The sequence below is a fragment of the Mustelus asterias genome, chromosome 6, assembly GCF_964213995.1.
Source record: "Mustelus asterias chromosome 6, sMusAst1.hap1.1, whole genome shotgun sequence".
Lineage (NCBI taxonomy): Eukaryota > Metazoa > Chordata > Chondrichthyes > Carcharhiniformes > Triakidae > Mustelus > Mustelus asterias.
In genome coordinates this window covers 113165309-113186330 of record NC_135806.1, presented here as the reverse complement: position 1 = coordinate 113186330, position 21022 = coordinate 113165309, and the positions used below count along the sequence as shown (strand labels likewise).

At 44.3% G+C, this 21022-nt stretch overlaps 1 protein-coding gene and 1 pseudogene across 1 annotated transcript in view; one reads left to right on the top strand and one right to left on the bottom strand.

Moving 5' to 3' along the window:
* The window catches only part of pde8b (phosphodiesterase 8B), a 316839-nt gene that overhangs the window by 113878 nt on the left and 181939 nt on the right, over positions 1-21022 (bottom strand). The gene's annotated exons all lie outside the window — the stretch shown is intronic.
* LOC144495219 (peptidyl-prolyl cis-trans isomerase-like) lies at positions 5553-14629 on the top strand (annotated as a pseudogene).

Below are 21022 nucleotides of genomic sequence, written 5' to 3'. Positions count from 1 at the left end.
TTAAAATCTCCAAAAAATTGTTTCTGGAATTTCTTGCTCCTGAGTTCAGTACTCATATCTTTTTTGCGGTAGAAATAAAATAGAAATGAGTTGTGATAGCTTGCTGAGTTTCCCTTTGGGGGAATCACTATTGCTTTCTCATTCCTTTTCTTCTCCTCCAGTGTGCAGCTGACCCACTCGTTCTGCCATGGATTTGGCTCTTGCTGCATTCCTTTGAGAAACCGCCTCCCTTAGCAGTACCCCAATCAGAGAATCTGTAATAGTGGGAAATAGACACAGGGGACTCCTGCACTATCTGCCTTGTGCTTTTACTCTGTCTAGTAGTCACCCATTCCCTTTCTGCCTATGTACTCTTTAGCTGTAGTATAACTATCTCACTCTACCTGCTGTGATAATCAAGTTTTCTTGAAATTGCATAAAAGTTTCTATTTTCTAAAGAAAAAGTTCTTTTTGTAAATATTAATGGTATGAATGTCTTGACAGCTCAAATTAAACATGGAAATTGTTGCAGAAGTTACATAGTGCCAGTGAGTTCTTTATGAACTGCTGTGATTTATCACATTTACAATATATAAAACAAGAGTACAAGCGGTACTGCTGTAAATCACCACTGAAGCTCTTACTTACCACTGAGGTAAAAGATGTGATCTGCTTTGCCTTCACTGTTTATGGTCTGTAACTCTCAGATGTTTAGATTATTTTATTTTCTGCCAGTATTAGGCTACAACTTGTTGGGATGTTATTACAAACGTTTAACACTGACATGTCAAATTCTTCTCTGTACTATTTAATGGAGCTATAAATCTGTTAAGATAAATGAGTTAACAACTCTATTAAAATAGCAGAGGGAAAAATTTTGTGCTTGTGCACTCGTTTTGTATTATTGATCATTTCCAGGCTGCTGTGCTTTGAAACATTTATTAAAAGCATAAAGTTCATTCCAAAGCACATGCTGACATCCCCCAAGTTAAGATGTGGAAAATAATTCACCACATGGTACAAGCTTAATGTAAGAGATAAAATGGATGATTCTTGCAGTTAGTGCCTTGATTTGATGCGTTAATGGAAGAGTAATCTCAACAGATTTGTAAAATCTGTTCACTCTGTGTTCGCTAGGGAAGGGAATCTGTCACCCGAACCACAATGTGTGCTTGATGGCACTCTGAATGACTACTGTATCTGTCAGTGATTAACAAGGCTTTTACTTAACTCTGTGAATGTGTCACTGCATGAACAATCACATGGTCTGAAATAGAATATCTGCAGGAGGGCCTCATTGCCTATCTGGTGTTGACAGGTAACACCTAGGCTGTGCAATTTTCCAATGTTCCTGGCCCAGAAATTGGCCAGTGGATTTAAGTGCGGCCTAATCATTTAAAACAACCCGAGCCTCATTTCTGGAGCAGGGGGGTGAGTTTTTAAACACACGTAGATGCCCATTTGCCCAGCATTAAAATTGGGGCCATGCTGCCTTCCAGTATTCTTGCCCGAGACAATACTTCAAAAAGAAAAATCATAACATTCTGGCCTGTGTGTTTTTTCTTTCAATTAATAACATTCTTAACTTCCTTGGTTAACCATGGTTAATTTATCCTCTTCCTAGAATCCTTTTTCCTCACTGGGATATATCTTTGTTGTGAATCATAAATGTCTACCATTGCCGATCATCAGTCTTTCCTGCTAAACTCCTTTCCCACTCCACTCCAGTCAACTCTGCCCTCATTCCTTTGTAATTACCCTTACTTAAGTGTAGCACAGTTGTTTCTGACCCAAGTTTCTCACTCTCAAACTGAATGCCAAATTCTGCCATGTTATAGTCACTATTTTCTAGGAGACTCTTTACTCTGAAATTGTTTATTAAACCTGCCTCATTACAAATTACAAGATCCAAAATAGCCTAATCCCTGCTTGAATTCACAACATATTGTTCTAGGAAGCTATCGTGAATATTCTTTACCCAGAGGGTGGTGAGGGATTGGAATGCCCTGCCAGCATCAGTAGTAAATGCGCCTAGTTTGGGGGCGTTTAAGAGATCCGTAGATAGGTTCATGGACGAAAAGAAATTGGTTTAGGTTGGAGGGTCACAGTTTTTTTTTAACTGGTCGGTGCAACATCGTGGGCCGAAGGGCCTGTTCTGCGCTGTAATGTTCTATGTTCTATGTTCTATATTCTGAATTCTGCCTCTTGGCTACCTCTGCCAATTTGATTTTCTGAATCCACATGAAGATTAAAGTCACCCAAGATTAGTGTACTGCCTTTTTTATATGCCCTCATTATCTCCTGATTTATTCTCTGTCCTACAGGACAGCTACTGTTCGGGGGCCTATAGACTACACCCACCAGTATCTTCAGGTCGTCAATGTAGCCCAATCCATAACGTAAACCAGCCTCCCATCCATTGACTCTGTCTACTCTTTTGCTGCCTCGGCAAAGCAGCCAGCATAATTAAGGACCCCACACACCCTGGACAATTTCTCTTCCACCTTCTTCCATCGGGAAAAAGATACAAAAGTCTGCGGACACGTACCAACCAACTCAAGAACAGCTTCTTCCCTTCTGCCATCAGACTTTTGAATGGACCTACCATGCATTAAGTTGATCTTTCTCTACACCCTCGCTATTACTGTAACACTAAATTCTGCACTCTCTCATTTCCTTCTCTATGAACGGTATGCTTTGTCTGTATAGTGTGCAAGAAACAATACTTTTCACTGTATACTAATACATGTTACAATAATAAATTAAATCAATTCATCCCCTTGCTATTTCTTACCCGCATCCATATGGCTTCTATATCTTCTGATTCCAGATCATTTCTATCGTACTTATTCCATTTCATACAAAGCTAACCCACCACATTTTTCTTTCTGCCTGCCCTTACGAACCCTGAATATTTTGTTTCCAGCTTTGATCTCCTTGTCACCACTGTAATAGCTATAAGATCATACTCAGTAACATCAATTTATGCCACTAATTCATTCATTGTGTGCTAAATTCTACATGCATTTAAGTAAAAAGCCATTAGATTTGCCTTTTTACCATTTTAACCCTTTGGGCCTATTTGCTGCTGCTTTTAAATGTTTGTACACTCTGTCCCTTCCTGTCACACTCTGAGTATCATCACCTAAATAGCTGATTTGTAATGCTGCCATATAATTTTGCTTTGTAAGCCTATATATCCCCTCTCCAGAACCATACCCTTTCTATTTAGTTTAAAGCCTTCTCTACTTCCCTAGTTATGTGGTTTGAAAGAACTCTGATCCCAACATGGTTCAGATGTCAGCCGTCCCAACGATATAGCCCCACTTTTTCCAGCATAGATGCCAGTGCTCCACGAACCAAACCCACTTCTCCCACACCAGTCTTTCAGCCAGGTACTCATCTCTCTCATTTTATGTACCCGATGCCAATTTGCATGCAGCTCGTGTAATAATCCAGAAATTATAACTTTTGAGGTTCTGTTGTTCAATTTAGTGCCTAGCTCCTCAAACTCTGTACACAGAACCTCTTTCCTCATTCTACCTATGTGGTTGGTACCTACATGTACCACGAAAACTGGATCCTCTCCCTCCCACTGCAAGTTCCTCTCCAGCCCTGAGCAGATGTCCTGAACCTTGACACCAGCAGGCAAGACAGCATTCTAGACTCCTGCTCTTTGCTGCAGAGAACAGTGTCTATCTCCTTCACTGACATGGTTGCACAGTGGTTAGCACACTTGCCTCACAGTGCCAGGGACCTGGGTACAATTCTGGCCTTGAGTCACTGTCTGTGTCGAGTTTGCACATTCTCCCAGTGTCTGCGTGGGTGTTCTCTGGGTGTTGCGGTTTCCTCCCACAGTCCGAAAGACGTGCTGGTTAAGTTAATTGGCCATGCTAAATTCTCCCTCAGTGTACCTGAATAGGCATTGTAGTGTGGCGTCTGGGGGATTTTCACAATAACTTAATTGCAGTGTTAATGTAAGCCTACTTGTGGCACTAATAAGCTCAAACTTAAACTGATTATGCTTTCCCCTACTACCACTAAATTCTTATGTGCTCCCGCACTTGAATGGCCTCCAGCACCGTGGTGCCATGGCCAGTCAGCTCATCCACCCTGCAGTTCCCACTCTCATCCAAACAAGCTGAGAGAACCTCAAATCTTTTTCCAGAGGCTGAAGCTCCTTCCCTCTGGGATCCCTTACCTGCCTCAGTTGCAGTAACACCCCACTGTGCCTTACCACATTCTAAACCAGAAGGCCCTATCTTAAGGTGTCTGAAACAGACCGTCCAGGTATCTCCCTCCCTCCCTCTCTGATGTATTGTGCAGTGTCCACATCTCCGCCTCCAGCTCCATGATTCTGAGCCGAAATTCCTCAAGTCACCAACATTTACTGCAGTGGTGCTGTTATGCTAAACTATTCCTCATCAGACTTCTAACGGTCAGATCAGGAAATTTCAGCAACTCCATTTCACTTGGGGAGAGAAGGACTGATAGAGTAAATAGGTAAGACAAAAAATTGCTGACTTTGACACTGGGACAGTTCAATGTTATTTGACCGAAATTCCAGGATTTAATGGGCAGATGTGAGGCCTCTTATGAAGTAGGACATTTTGTACTTGAAGTCAGGACCTCAGGCTTATCTGCAAGGTCCCAGAATATAAACCGTACATCTGTGATTGGAGAATTGGTTTGATAAACTTCCATTGTGTAACTTATACATGTGATTCCTCGTCAACCCCAACCTATCCAAATGAAATAACATCAATATTAGCCTCAATATTAGAATCAGAAGAAACAGAGCCATCCGCCAGGGTGGGTGAATGAGGGGTGGGAGGTTGGCAGGAAGGAGGGATATGTGGTGAAACAGAGGCAGTGCAGAACCTCATTATTGTTATTTCTTCTGGAAATCTAAGTCAATGGTAGTAATATTTTGTGAGATATAAAACAAGTGGCTTTTTGCTGTCACCCATTTTACACAATTGCCCAGAGTCAATAGTGTAGCCCTGCACTATGAGAGATAGTGAATTCATTACCACAGAAAGCAGTTGAGGCCAAAACATTTGTTTTCAAGAAGGAGTTAGATATAGCTCTTGGGACAAAGGCATTCATAGGATATGGGGGAAAGGTGGCATCAAGCTGTTAAGTTGGATGATCAGCCATGATCATAATGAATGGCAGAGCAGGCTCGATGAACCGAATGGCCTCATCTTTCTCCTAATTTCTATATTTTTTATGTTTCAGTAGCCCTCTCAACCATTGCCCTTGTGAAGGCAGGACCCCAATTGTACCTTTCTCCTTCCTCTGTTTTAGGATGCCGGGGTGCCATCATGAGCCACTTTTACAACGGATTCCTGTTGTCACCCAGTAACCAACCACCCAATCAGGTTGGAGCCACAAACAGACTTGGCACCTAGGTGTGTTGCGGAATGTATGCACCATGGCAGCTGTCTGGGTATCTTGCACAGACTTGGAGAATCTGGGTCCTGTGGTCGCATACTATCTACAAGACCATGGAGTAGTAACCCTTCCTATTCACAAAGGCACCTGGCTGATCCTGGAGCCTTGATAGCCACATGAGTGCAGTCTATGGCACCGTGGATACGGGGGAAGCCAACAATAGCTGTGAAGCCTCTGGCTCGCTCAGCCTGGCTGGCTTGGTTTGTCCGGTCGGTAATGAATGAATTTGCAAATCCGTCTGAACAGAGCATTAGTTATGAGTTTGACACAGGCTCGGATAGCTAATTGGGACATACCACATAGATCCCCCACAATACCCTGGAATGATGCGAATGAATAAATATTGAAGGCTACTGTGGCCTTCAGATCCACTGGCATGGGGTGCCCACTCACACAGTTGGAAATGATTTCAGGCCCTATCACATAGCACAATTATGTCACGGTGTGCCGAGAGAGACAGTGCCTCCTGTGGCACTAGATCTCAAGTTACTTGAGGTAGCTGAATCGCTGACTGTACAGTCTAGCAACAGGATAGTGGCATCTTCTGTGGTGACATCAGCCTTACTCTCCCTGCTGGCCTTGCACCCCGTGTTCCTGCGCCTCCCCTCCCATGGTCTCTCCCTGTGACGCTGCTTCTAGATACCTGGCTTTCTCTCCCTTCCGCCCCTCTCTTCCTCCTCAGAGGAAGTGTCCCCAGTGGTGTACAGAACACCCATCGGCCGAATTGCAGATGGAACTGCCCCGAGCACTGAAGGATGCAATGGAAAGAAATGTTCCAACAGAGTTGATAATGTAAAAGAGCGCTCAGAACAAGACTAATAAAGAAAATATTTCAGAAGAAAACAGGAAAAGGTCTGAAATCTCAAGACAGCAAACTCACACCTGAATGCCTAACAATTCACACATGCCCGCTAACCGAAATATTGCATGACTGAGTGATGATATTGGGACCCAAGCCCGATATCGCTTTGCGTGATTCCTTGTTCTTATCCGTGCGCAGTGCTGACCCATATGAGACGTAAAATTCTAGCCCAAGTGATTGTGAAAAGTAATATATAAATGGAAATGTTTTTCAGAGCCCAGTTAATGAAGATAATTTAAAAAAAATTTTTTTTAACTGTGACCCTCTCCTCGCCTTACTAAAAGGGTTGCTGGGGGCACTGCCTCATTACTTAATTATTTGGAAACAAGGTTGCGAGGGAGATCTGAAATAACTTTAAGGGGCAAATTCCAGTGGACTTTCCAGAGTGTGGAGGCTTTCCAGAGTGGGGCTCATTCAAGTCCGCTGACCTGCCACTGACCTTGCAGATGTTAGAAGGGACAAGACTGGAGGTCACCAGTGGATGTGATCTTGGCATAATTGGTGAGATCATTCGCCTCTGCACCATCTGGTGACATTGACCTGAGTGTGAACCAGAGGGGAATAGACCAAATTGACAATAGTTTAAATTGTTTCCTTGGGTAGTCAAATGACATTAAATGTCTGGAGTAACAAAGAACACAAACAAGGTTTGGTAATTGCAAACTTAACAGTCTGATGGAGTGTCTTGGAGCTGTAAGATGACTCTAGTGATAAGTAGTAGGATCGTCAAGTGTTATGTGTAATCAGCAGCATTTAAAAACTGAGTGTAGAGCACTAAGATTTAAAGACAAAGGGCAGTTGAGTTAAGGTGTTTCCAAAGTGTGCGGAAAATTAACTGGGCAAGAAAAATGATTAATAAGAGTGTACTGAACTACCAGGAATTGGAATGTTGCTGAAAAGAGATACATGTTGCCAAAACTTTCTTTGTCTTGCACTCACCAAGACAAACACAAGAACACCAAATGCCAAACAATCATAACAATTTATACTATCCAGGGTGCTGATTGGTTGGCAAGTCAACTCTGAGTGGCCAAAACATTGCCATGGAAAAAGCAAAAATGGGCTATAAGCTCACCATTCTCCCAGGTAATTCAAAAGAGGTGCAAGACTTGAACATATACCCTCTATTTGTAGAGAATTGGCCCTTGAATATGAATTCATGTCACTTGTAGCAAGCATAAATGACCCACATTATGAGCTTGACTGATTATCTTAAATTTGTTATTTGTGTATCTATTAGCGCATTCAGGATTGTTCAGCAAGTGCTGCCCAATTGCAGAATCACTTCTAATAGTGGATGCTTTGTTTTCAGGTGAGTACATTTTGTACTCTGTCTATTATAAACAAATAAATGAACATGCTGTTTGATTCAATCAGCCAAACAGTGGGACATGCTACCTGGCATTGCATCAGCACTGAAGTTCATACATTATATTGGTCAATTATGTGATAGGTAGAATGTATTTTTGACTGACAGCAGCATCCTGTTAGTGGAAAATGCCACTGCATAGTAACAGAATACATCAGCTTGCTTAACCTGTTGTTCAAATTTTGACATACTCACCATTCTGGGATAACTTGAGATTGCAGGCTCTTTTCGCTGTGTATTGTGCAAATTTGCAAATGGGCCAGAGTCCTGAAGAAGAGTCATATTCAACCCTGAACATTAAGTCTGTTTTTCTCTCTCCACAGCTGCTTCCAGACCTGCTGAGTATTTGCAGCACTTTTTGTTGACCTTCTGGCTTGATGATAACGGTGGACCTGCATTTTTGTTCCCAGGTTGGATGCACAGACATGGGAGAATTCCCTGCTCTGTGAACCCGACTTTTAAAAATGACTGCTAGACATTGGATTTCGGTCTGGGGTATGGTATGGATAGAAGCCAGGGTGGATGACCCAGGAGGAAGTGTGGAGTCTGCCAGGTGTGGATGCAGGTTGGATGGAAGGCCTGCGTTGTGGACCCGGCACTGTGTCCAAATTTTTAAAATATTAATATGCCATGAAACATCCCTCCAACACTCTCCGTCACCCTCTCTTATGACCCATTCGTGCAAACCTATGCCACTTCATGCCCCCACTCACATCCTCCATGGTTTGTCATTCTACCCATGCCAAGGTATGTCTCTCCACCAACCCCATGGCCCCTCATATCCATGATGTGGAGATGCCAGCATTGGACTGGGGTAAACACAGTAAGAAGTCTCACAACACCAGGTTAAAGTCCAACAGATTTATTTGGTAGCAAATACCATAAGCTTTCGGAGCACTGCTCGTTCGTCAGATGGAGTGGAAATGTGCTCTCAAACAGTGCTTCCCCGCTCCGGGCATCTTCTCCAGAGCCTTCAACATGTCATTGGTGAAGACGAACATCTCGCCAAGGCCATCCCCACACCCCCACTTCTTGCCTTCAAACAACCACGCAACCTCAAACATACCATTGTCCGCAGCAAACTACCCAGCCTTCAGGAGAACAGTGACCACGACACCACACAACCCTGCCACAGCAACCTCTGCAAGACGTGCCGGATCATCGACACGGATGCCATCATCTCACGTGAGAACACCATCTACCAGGTACACGGTACCTACTCTTGCAACTCGGCCAATGTTGTCTACCTGATACGCTGCAGGAAAGGATGTCCCGAGGCATGGTATATTGGGAAACCATGCAGACGCTACGACAACGGATGAATGAACACCGCTCGACAATCACCAGGCAAGACTGTTCTCTTCCTGTGGGGGAGCACTTCAGCAGTCACGGGCATTCAGCCTTGGATCTTCAGGTAAGCGTTCTCCAAGGCGGCCTTCACGACACACGACAGCGCAGAGTCGCTGAGCAGAAACTGATAGCCAAGTTCCGCATACATGAGGACGGCCTAAACCGGGATGTTGGATTTATGTCACATTATCAGTAACCCCCACAGCTTGCCCCTGGTCTTGCAGAATCTCACTAGCTGTTCTGTCTGGAGACAATACACATCTCTTTAACCTGTGTTGAATGCTCCCTCCACCCACATTGCCTGTACCTTTAAGACCTGGCTGGCTGTAGAGATTTGCATTCTAATTAGTATTCTGTAACTTGATTTCTGTGTCTGTGCACTGTTTGAGAGCACATTTCCACTCCATCTGACGAAGGAGCAGTGCTCCGAAAGCTTATGGTATTTGCTACCAAATAAATCTGTTGGACTTTAACCTGGTGTTGTGAGACTTCTTACCCTCATATCCAGGCAGGGCAGAAGTCCCAGAAGCTAAAGAACAGATAGTTCTGGAAATCAGGGGATGAAAAGAGAAGCCCCAGCAAGAGTGAGGTCAAAAAGAAAAGGAACTGAAATCTGAACATGGTACTGTTCACTGGAGTTAAAGAAAGAAGCAGAGAGAGGCTCCCAGTTAAATACAGAACTGAAATGTGCAGACCTGGTGAGGTCAGCGAGCGAGAAGCCAGAAATTTGAAGTAATCCTAAGGGTGATGACCTTAGTACTGCCTGTGAAGCAGTAGTGTTCTGTTGGCTTGGCTGGATATCTGAGAGATTGTGTAGAGGCTTAAATGTATATGGCAATCCAAGGCAGAGGAATACTGAAAGGAGAGATTGAAATCCTGAAAGTGGATCCTCCAAGGCACCCAAGAGAAAGCAGTGTTTGGAAGAAGATTCCAAGGCATGTTTCTTCAAGAGTGGAGTATGGAAACACTTGTGTAGAGATCACAGTTCCAGTGAGATCAGTTGGTTCACAGTGTGATAAGCATCTGAGGAGATTTGATGAGAAATCCATAGAAGTTGTATTGGGTGAAGTTTGCCACTTGGTTTCAGAGTGGTGGTGTCTGATCACAGTTGGTATGTTGGGTTACAAGGACTGTGTATTTACTGAGAACATTGTAGTATAAGATATAACTTGTAACTGTGTTATCTTTAAAAATCTGTGCACATCTATGAAGATATGGGTGGGGAGAAGGAATATTGTATTATAGTCAATCTTTAAATGTCTAATAAATGTTTTATTCTTGTGTTCAAAGTTAACTGGCAGCCCTGTGACTTTGTTCATCCACGTCTCCAAACAAAAAAAAGGTTATGGTCTATTGAGCCAGGGTTCCATTCAGGCCTTGCTGTCCAGTAGTAACATCAGCTGGGATCAAAACACCCAATGCAAACTTAGTACCAACTCATGCCAATCCATGCACCCCACACACCTCTCTTTCTCGTTACAGCTACTATGCCAGCTCACTTCGTATCCACCATGGGCAGACTACAGGACCCATGCAAAGATGAGATTTAAAAATTCAATAAAATTAAGTTCCAAGTGTCTGTTGCAGACTTCACTATATTGAAAACACTCTTATTCATAAACACCATTTACTGTATTTGCATTCCTCCAACTAAATAAACATTTAATTAAAGTGCTCAAACTCTCATAACAAACATTGGAGCTCAGAGACGCACGTGAAAGAATCTGTAACCATTTGTAGCTCTCAGCCAAACTATAAAATGGCAAGCAACCTACTATGATAATGGATGGTTGTGAAATTAATCATGGAGGACCAACCCAGCAATGGAAAACCTCAGGCTTATGTCAACAGACAGAGTGAAATAGCAAGCAATCTATTTTTAAACACTCCAGCTATTTTCTTCAAACATTTGAAGGGCAGGACTTTTAAATGCTTTGGCAGTTTTGGTGGCTCCCTTTGACAGGTCTATTTGAGAGATCTCTTGACAGTTCCAATGAGCTTGATGGTAATGAGCTTAAGCAGTTTTTATACTTTTTTAAAACAATTGCAAAGAGCAACTGGCCTACCCAAAGGGCACCATACTTCTACCGAAGTGTCCTCAGCCCAGATCCAAAGGGCTATCTTACCTCTCCAAAGGGGCATTCTGGCTACTTAAACAAATCAGCAAAGTTCAGACCTGCTCTTGCCAGGTCAGATCGGCACATTTCGGGTTTCACACTTGAAAATCCCACTTCAGTGGAGACAAATGACCATCTGCCTCTAAAGTGAGCATGCATGAAACATGCATTGCCCCTATTACTAACTCTTGTTAAAATGGGAAGTGCCATATTTGGGTGCACAAATTATGATTTTTGGCCACTTTTGCCATTTCACCATGACAGAGAGGCTCGCTGTTGTGATGAAAATATGAGCCATAGAACGAGGAATATGTTTGGCCATGAGATTACAGATTGTGGTTGAATACAATTCCGCAGCTGCTGATGGCCCAAGCACCTCATGGATGCTGAGTTTTGAGCTGTTAGATCTGTTCTGAATTTTTCACATTTAGCGATGGTAGTGCCATATATCACAATGGACAATATCCGCATTGTGAAGACAAAGCTTGCTCTGCACAAGGACTCTGTGATGGTCACTTCTACCAATACTGTCATGGACAGATACATCTGTGATCGGTAGATTGGTGAGGATGAGGTCAAGCAGCTATTTTTCCCCTCTTCTTTGTTCACTTACTCGGTGGCACAGTGGTTAGCACTGCTGCCTCACAGCGCCAGGGACCTGGGTTCAAGTCCTGGCTGGGTCACTGTCTGTGCAGAGTTTGCACATTCTCCTCGTGTCTGTATGGGTTTCCTCCGGGTGCTCCGGTTTCCTCCCACAGTGTAAAAGACGTACTGGTTAGGTGCATAGGCTATGCTAAATTCTCCCTCAGTGTACCCAAACAGGCACCGGAGTGTGGCAACTAGGGGATTTTCACAGTAACTTAATTGCAGTGTTAATGTAAGCCTACTTGTGACTAATAAATAAACTTTACTTTACTACCTATCCAGGCCCCCACCCCCCGAGTCGGAGTGAGTGGGACTCTCGCAGCACCAGGGCCAACAGTGCAAATCCCCAAGTTTACATGGACATCGCCTCCTGGGGCAACACGCTAGGCCGCATCGTTATTGATCTCAGGCCTGATGTGGTCCCAAAGACTACAGAAAATTTCTGTGCATTGTGCACTGGTGAGAAGGGATTTAGTTACAAGTGCTCAATATTCCACAGAATCATGTGCCAGGGTGGTGACTTCACAAAGCATTCTTTAAAGTTTAAAGTTTATTTATCAGTGTCACAAGTAGACATATATTAACACTGCAATGAAGTTACTGTGAAAATCCCCTTTGCGCCATACTTCCGTGCCTGTCACTGATGGGAAGTCCATTTACAGTGAAAAGTTTCAGGATGACAAATTCCAGCTGAAGCACATTGGACCTCGTACCTTGTCTATGGTCAATGTTGGGCTAAATACAAATGAATCCCAGTTCTTTATTTGCACTGCAGAATCTCCATGGTTGGATGGAAACAATGTTGTATTTGGTAAGTTTGTAGAGGGCTATGAAGTGCTGAAGAAGATGGAAAAATTGGGCAGCAGTATGGCAAAACTAGCACAATTAACGTCATTAATTGTGGTCGGTGCAGACTCGATGGGCCGAATGGCCTCTTTCTGTACTGTAGGGTTTCTATGATTTCTATGATAATTGTGGGTTCATGTGGCTGGAATTCTATGATTAAATAAAACTTGATTGCTTGCAAAAAAGGTCCAGTCTGACATTCAGGATGTGGCTAGATCAGTTAGTAATCATAGAATCCCTACAGCGCAGAAAGAAGCCATTCGGCCTATCGAGTCTGCACCGACCACAATCCCACCAAGGCCCTACCCCCATATCCCTACATATTTACCCACTAACCCCTCTAACCTATGCATCCCGGGACACTAAGGGGCAATTTAGAATGGCCAATCAACCTAACCCGCACATCTTTGGACTGTGGGAGGAAACCGGAGCACCTGGAGGAAACCCACGCAGACACGAGGAGAATGTGCAAACTCCACACAGACAGTGACCCAAGCCGGGAATCGAACCCAGGTCCCTGGAGCTGTGAAGCAGCAGTGCTAACCACTGTGCTACCGTGTAATAGTGCTACTGAGTTACTCTTGGTGATGGGCATTGAACCTCACCCACCCCAAGTATAATTTGGGTCCTTGCCACCCTTAGAATTTCTTCTGTGGTGTTCAACATGGAAAAGCACTGATTCATCAGCTGAAGATGGGAGTAGGGGGACACTTGGAGGTGATCGTCAGCAGGGGATTTCCTTACCATGTTTGTCTTGATGCCATGAGACCTCATGGGGTCCAGTATCAATCTTGAGGACTCCCAGAGCTACGTCTTCCTGATTGTGAATCTGCTTCTCTCTTGCCGGTAGGGAAGAACACATCCAGAAATGGTGGTGCAAGTGTCTGGGCATTGGTTTCAAGACATGATTCAGTGGATATGACTGTTGGGCTATTGCTTGATTAGTCATTGGGACAGTTCCCCAATCCTGGTACTAATCCCCAGAGCGGCATAGAAGGAGATTTTTGCAGGAGCAATAGGCCAGGTGTATGCTGTTTCCTATGCTTAGGTCAGTGCCAGTTGATCCATCCAGTTCTGTTCTTTTTTGACTTTCCCGTTGTGGTTTGATACAATTGAATGTTTTGCTAGCCTATTTCAGAAGGCAGTGGGTCTGGATTTAAATCTAGGCCCAGTTCAAGTGATCATGGCTGATGTCCTTCCTTAAAGGGCATTAGTATAGCTGAGACTGATCGCTCATAATATTATTGAGTAGTGCAGCTAGCTCAAAGGACTCAAGTGCCTCCTACTCCTTGCAATCTTGAGTATTCAAGTGAGTAACTATTGGCCTATAGATTGTCTACTATGGCCTAGTTCTGGCTTTTCCTTGTTCTTCAGGCTACTACTGTTACTGCTCCTCTTCCTCCAACTGATCAACCAATTAAGTGAAGCCAAAACAGCATCTGTGATAAGCAGTGAGTTATTAATGAGGTTTGGTGAGGGAGACAAAAATTGATAAGAAGCAAACTGGATGCTTGGCATTACAATAGTCACAATGGCATACAGACTCATTGCTCTATTCTGGAAAGGCAGTCAGTGAAGGATGATATGGAGCCAATTTTTAATCAGTCTTACATTTATTTACTGAGTGAAACATTTCAAGCACACACCTCCTAGCCCAACCACACCATGGTTTCGGTGACTGTCTCTACATTTGTCCTTAAGTGAAACCTCAATTAATGCCCTTCACCTGCATATAATTAAGCACATTTGATATACAATTAACACACATGATCTAAGCAAGTGACTGGACTTTTAAATTGAGCCTTCAGTTGTATTAATCTATTGATGAGGCCAAGCCGATTGGCTTTTACTCTGTGAGTTTCCTGTTAGTTGGGAAGGGAATTGTCAGAGAATCATAGATCATAAAATTCTAACTCACTCAGTAAAAAATCCTATCAGGATAAAAATGAGGCCCAATTTGAATTCATTCATGAGACATTTGCTCTTTCTGGCAGGTTTGTTTGAAGCCTGAATTAGCTCGTTAAAAATGATTTGATTTGATTTTGCTGAGATCATACCGTTGTCAGTTTTTACATTTTAACCACTTTCCTATCTGGATGCTGGGTTAGTTTAAAATCAGGGCTCCACTTTCTGATGACTAGGATGGGAATTGTCACTGTCAAATACTCTGAGGCTGAGATTGTTCAGACAACATGGCAGACACCTGTCATAACTCTGGGACAGATACAAACTTTGCCGAGATCGCAACAGGAGCAGAATCTTGTGGAGGCAATGGGGGCCTTGACCACTGGCTGGAAAGCCAGCAAGGCCCCTTCATTACCTCTTTTCAGGAAGGTCTACTGCATCTTTTGCCACCCAGGCACATAACAAACCAGTGGTCGACTTCCCCTGGGATCAACAACACCAGAAGCAGAAGTTCTGCTCACCGAGAATTGCTGACCAATAATGCCAGGTTCCTCAATCAGGTGCTAAATGCCTTTGAACATGGGACCCTCCCCGGGAACCTGAAAGCAAATATGCCAGGGTTTGCTTGTTGTGCTTCCCCATGGGGTGTCCCCACCTGCCTCTAGGTTAATACCAATGGTGGTGAAATGAGGACCTTAAATGGGAATTAGTTGCCAGACTTCTCACCTGGACTTAATCGGGGTGGAGGCAGGAAGTGGCAGGTCCCCCAATCTCCACCCTTCTACTGATTAAATGCCCGCCCACCACCAAATTCACCATTGAAGAATGGAAATGGCCCCATAAATTGGGAGTGGGGTGGAAATGATTTCAGCCTGCAGAAATTTTTATCTGGTTGGGGGAAAACACAGAAATTCAACCTGAAAATGAGAAAGTTTCCAGCTTGTAAAGTAAGGTACGTGTTCCCAAAGGCACAGGCATCTAACGGCTCCCTGCAAGATTTGCTGCCCTCCCCTGACCCCACATGCTCTGGGGTGGTAGGGGGTGGGGTGGGAGCAGAGCTGGGGGCTTTAACGGACAAGATTGCAGCACAAGTTTTGGCAATGTAGCTTCGCTGATGGAGCTAATGTTTGACCCAGTACATTTTAATTTGGGATCAAAACACTTAAATTTAAGTTTTATGGAGTCTACACATTACTTCTACAAAACTGCCTGTCAGCCCAAAGATTAGGATACAATATGGGATAATATTTGTATGATTGTGCGAAAGGTCAACAGACTTTCATCTGTCCTAGATTGTGTAACTATTGTGTTACCCTGTGAAATTCAACATGCTACCATCAGAGATGTCCTCACTGGCAGCTATGCCCAAAGCATTGGAGCTCTTGTCTGATCTAATGCACAGTAGGTTGCCACATACCAAACAAGTAGTTATTACAGTGACAGTTTATCTTGGTATGAGGTCTACTTAATCTATATGGCAGATATCCTCTCACTGCTGTCTTTGTGGCCAAGTTTAGACCGTAGAATATACATGGCAGGACTTATTGTTTCACCAAAAAGCTAAATTTAGTCAATGCCAAAAAATATGAACGTGTTGCACACAATGTGTGATTTTGAATGTAAATAAGTTTTCCTTGCGCTTTAAAAATATTCTGAATGAAGAACACTTCTAAGTTTTCAGATTTATAACAGAAAAGACCATAAAATACAGGAGCAGAATTAGTCCATCCTGCCTTTTCCCCGGAACCTTTGATCCCTTTATCAATCAAGAACATATCAATCTCTGTCTTAAATACACTCAATGACCTGGCCTCCACAGCTTTCTGTTGCAATGGATTCCACAGATTAGAAACATAGAAACATAGAAAAACTACAGCACAAAACAGGCCCTTCAGCCCCACAAGTTGTGCCGAACATATCCCTACCTTTCAGGCCTACCTATAACCCTCCATCCTATTAGGTCCCATGTACTCATCCAGGAGTCTCTTAAAAGACCCTATTGAGTTTGTCTCCACCACTACTGACGGCAGCCGATTCCACTCGCCCACCACCCTCTGTGTGAAAAACTTCCCCCTAACATCTCCCCTGTACCTACCCCCCAGCACCTTAAACCTGTGTCCTCTCGCAGCAGCCATTTCCACCCTGGGAAAAAGCCTCTGAGAGTCCACCCGATCTACGCCTCTCAACATCTTATATACCTCTATTGGGTTTCCTCTCATCCTATGTCTCTCCAAGGAGAAAAGACCGAGCTCCCTCAGCCTATCCTCATAAGGCATGCCACTCAATCCAGGCAACATCCTTGTAAATCTCCTCTGCACCCTTTCAATCTTTTCCACATCCTTCCTGTAATGAGGTGACCAGAACTGAGCACAGTACTCCAAGTGGGGTCTGACGAGGGTCTTATATAGCTGCATCATTATCCCCGGACTCCTAAACTCAATCCCTCGATTGATAAAGGCCACCACACCATATGCCTTCTTAACCACCTGCGGGGCCGATTTTAGAGTCCTATGGACCCGGACCCCAAGGTCCTTCTGATCCTCTACAGTAATAAGAGTCTTTCCCTTAATATTGTACTCCTTCATCCCATTTGACCTGCCAAAATGGACCACTACGCATTTATCTGGGTTGAAGTCCATCTGCCACTTCTCCGCCCAGTCTTGCATCCTATCTATGTCCCTCTGTAACTTCTGACATCTCTCCAGATTATCCACAACCCCACCAACCTTCGTGTCGTCGGCAAACTTACCAACCCATCCCTCCACTTCCTCATCCAGGTCATTTATGAAAATGACAAACAGCAAGGGTCCCAGAACAGATCCCTGGGGCACACCACTGGTGACCGACCTCCATTTAGAAAAAGACCCATCTATACACACTCTCTGCCTTCTTTGGGCAAGCCAGTTCTGGATCCACCGGGCAGCAGCCCCTTGGATCCCATGCCCTCTCACTTTTTCTAGAAGCCTTGCATGGGGGACCTTATCGAATGCCTTGCTAAAATCCATATAAACCACATCTACCGCTTTCCCTTCGTCAATGTGTTTAGTCACATTTTCGAAGAACACCACCAGGCTCGTAAGGCACGATCTGCCTTTGACAAAGCCATGCTGAGTATTCTTAAGCATACTAAACCTCTCCAAATGCTCATAAATCTTGTCCCTCAGGATCTTCTCCATCAGCTTACCAACCACTGAGGTTAGACTCACCGGTCGGTAATTTCCTGGGCTATCCCTATTCCCCTTCTTGAAAATAGGAACCACATCCGCAATCCTCCAATCCTCCGGCACCTCCCCCGTCTCCATTGACGACGCAAAGATCATCGCCAGAGGCTCTGCAATCTCTTCCCTCGCCTCCCACAGTAACCTGGGGTACATCCCATCACCACCCTCTGGCTGAAGATTCACCACCCTCTGGCTGAAGAAATTCCTCATCTTGGTTCTAGCGGGTCGTCCCTTTATTCTGAGGCTGTGCCCGCGAATCCTAGTCTCTCCTACTAATGGAAACAACTTCCCCACGTCCACTCTATCTAGACCCTACAGTGCAGAAGCAGGTCTTTTGGCCCATTGAACCGGCACTGACAACAATCCCATCCAGGCCCTACTCCATAACACAACATATTGCTAATCCCCCCGACACTAAGAGACAATTTAGCATGGCTAATCCACCTAACCTGCACATCTTTGGACTGTGGGAGGAAACCAGAGCACCCAGAGAAAATGCATGCAGATGACGGGAACGTGCTAACTCCATACAGACAGTCACCCGATGCAGGAATTGAAGGTAGGTCCCTGGAGCTGTGAGGCAGCAATGCTAACCTCTGTGCCACCCTTTCCCACCGTATTGAGAATGTTCAGTTTCTACAGGAACATCCATGAGTTGATGGGCAATGGGTCTGTCATAATGGGAGAGATTGATGGCAGGCAGGTGTGATGAATCTGGCAGGAGCCACAAAGCCAGAAACCCACTGATGTAAAATTATGTTGCAATTCTCCTAATGGTGGATAAGTAGTAGGTCAGTCACCCCACTGGCAGGTGCACAAGCTCCATTTGCATTAATTTATATCTCATGAATGTTTATTAAAATAGCTACCCATCAGTTAGGCTTTTCAATCTTGTGTCACATCAGCAAGAAGTCACGTCGGCGTCAAACCCTACTGATAAAGGCTGATATGCACAGTTTGCCAGAGACTTTGAAGCGTGTGCAACATTGCCATAGTGCTGCGTTTCTCCTGATGCATTGTTCGCCACTTTGTCAAGGGAGACCATTTACTGGAAGGGGATGCACAAAGACTCCAGATGCAGTGGGTAGAGGTTCAATTGGGGCACAGACACCTCACAAGTGATGGGCTCAGGGGGAGGATGATTGAATTGAGGAACGTACTTCTCCTTGTGGCTGCTAGCCTTTTCCTTCTGGGTTGCTGACATCCTGCATGATCTGATGAAGCCAGGTGAGCTGGAGAGAGTGATATGAGCGTGCTTTGGACTAGTATGTAAATATGGTGCCGGCATCTTCAAAGCTGTCAGCTGAGGGCGGGCGGATGAATCAACTGGAGGCCCCCCAGGAGAGTCAGAGTGGAACACACCTGTGCGTAATTAATGAGGTTCCAAATTCTGAATCTGATGTGGGAACCTGCCATTCTGGCCAGCGGGACAGTTGCTGGTGGAGCTACCTGCCATTGCTCTTAGTCTCAAAATGGGAGACTTGTGCCCAGTGGGTAATGTTCCTACCTCTGAATCAAAAGCTCTGGGTTTAAGTCCAACTCCAGGACTTGATGGCCATGGAAGGTGCATTTGTGGTGTGGCCAAGCGGTTGATTGTCAACCTGTAAATCCTTCTGATACCCCTATGGCAGGTGGGAGAGTTTCCTGGTCATCTAGAACTGTGTGGTAGTTATAGCGCAACATCCCCATCAAAGACTCCATGCATAAGCTCTTGCAACAGGCTGTACTCTTCGCTTTGAAGGATGGAGAGAGAGCATTTTTACAAATTAAGAGATGGAAAAGTCAAATTGTAAAAACTATATTCAATTAATTTATTGCAACTGCAATCAAAGCTTTGAGATCTAACATTGTTTTTTTCCCCTGCAAGTTAGTCAAATTAAAATTGACTGTGGTTTTAAAGTCCATCTTTACTACATTTCAAGCAAGCAATAGATCATTCATTCACGTGAGGCAATTTGCTAACTTTTGCAATGACTTATGAAGTTACCTTTGATTTATCTTATTCCTGCTGAACAGCCTTAAATAGTGGCACTTACTATGGTACAGTTTTTCTCAGAAATGCATCGAGGTGAAACAGTTTATAACAAGGCAATGCCAACCACTTCCTGCATTGAATTGTGCTTAAAGCAACCATTTAGAGAGTGATAAGCACTTCAAAATGATTGACCTGAGATAATAAAGTGCACAGTCCACAAAATTGGTGGCATATTTCAAGATTCACCCAAGGATATATATTCCTAGAAAAGTTGAAATTTTGTTTTAAAACTGGCATATTCTGATTCAGTTTAAGTACTGATACAGCTCAGAGTTATAAATTTTAAATCTATCAATAGGGAAATTAAAGTTAGCACTGCTGCCTCACAGTGCCAGGGACCCATGTTCAATTCTAGCCATGGGTGACTTTTTGTGTGGTGTTTGTACATTCTTCTCATGTCGGTCTCCTCTGGGTGCTCTGGCTTCCATTCACAGTTGTGGAAATGCCGGCGTTGGACTGGGGTAAACACAGTAAGGAGTTTAACAACACCAGGTTAAAGACCAACAGGTTTATTTGGTAGCAAACACCACTAGCTTTCGGAGCGTTGCTCCTTCGTCAGATGGAGTGGAAATCTGCTCTCAAACAGGGCACAGAGACACAAAATCAAGTTACAGAATACTGATTAGAATGCGAATTTCTACAGCCAACCAGGTCTTAAAGGTACAGACAATGTGAGTGGAGGGAGCATTAAGCACAGGTTAAAGAGATGTGTATTGTCTCCAGACAGGACAGCCAGTGAGATTCTGCAAGTCCAGCAGGCAAGCTGTGGGGGTTACTGATAGTGTGACATAAATCCAACATCCCGGTTTAGGCCGTCCTCATGTGTGCGGAACTTGGCTATCAGTTTCTGCTCAGCGACTCTGCACTGTCGTGTGTCGTGAAGGCCGCCTTGGAGAACGCTTACCCGAAGATCAGAGGCTGAATGCCCGTGACCGCTGAAGTGCTCCCCCATAGGAAGAGAACAGTCTTGCCTGGTGATTGTCGAGAGGTGTTCATTCATCCGTTGTCGTAGCGTCTGCATGGTTTCCCCAATGTACCATGCCTCGGGACATCCTTTCCCGCAGCGTATCAGGTAGACAACGTTGGCCGAGCTGCAAGAGTAGGTACCGTGTACCTGGTAGATGGTGTTCTCACGTGAGATGATGGCATCCGTGTCGATGATCCGGCATGTCTTGCAGAGGTTGCTGTGGCAGGGTTGTGTGGTGTCGTGGTCACTGTTCTCCTGAAGGCTGGGTA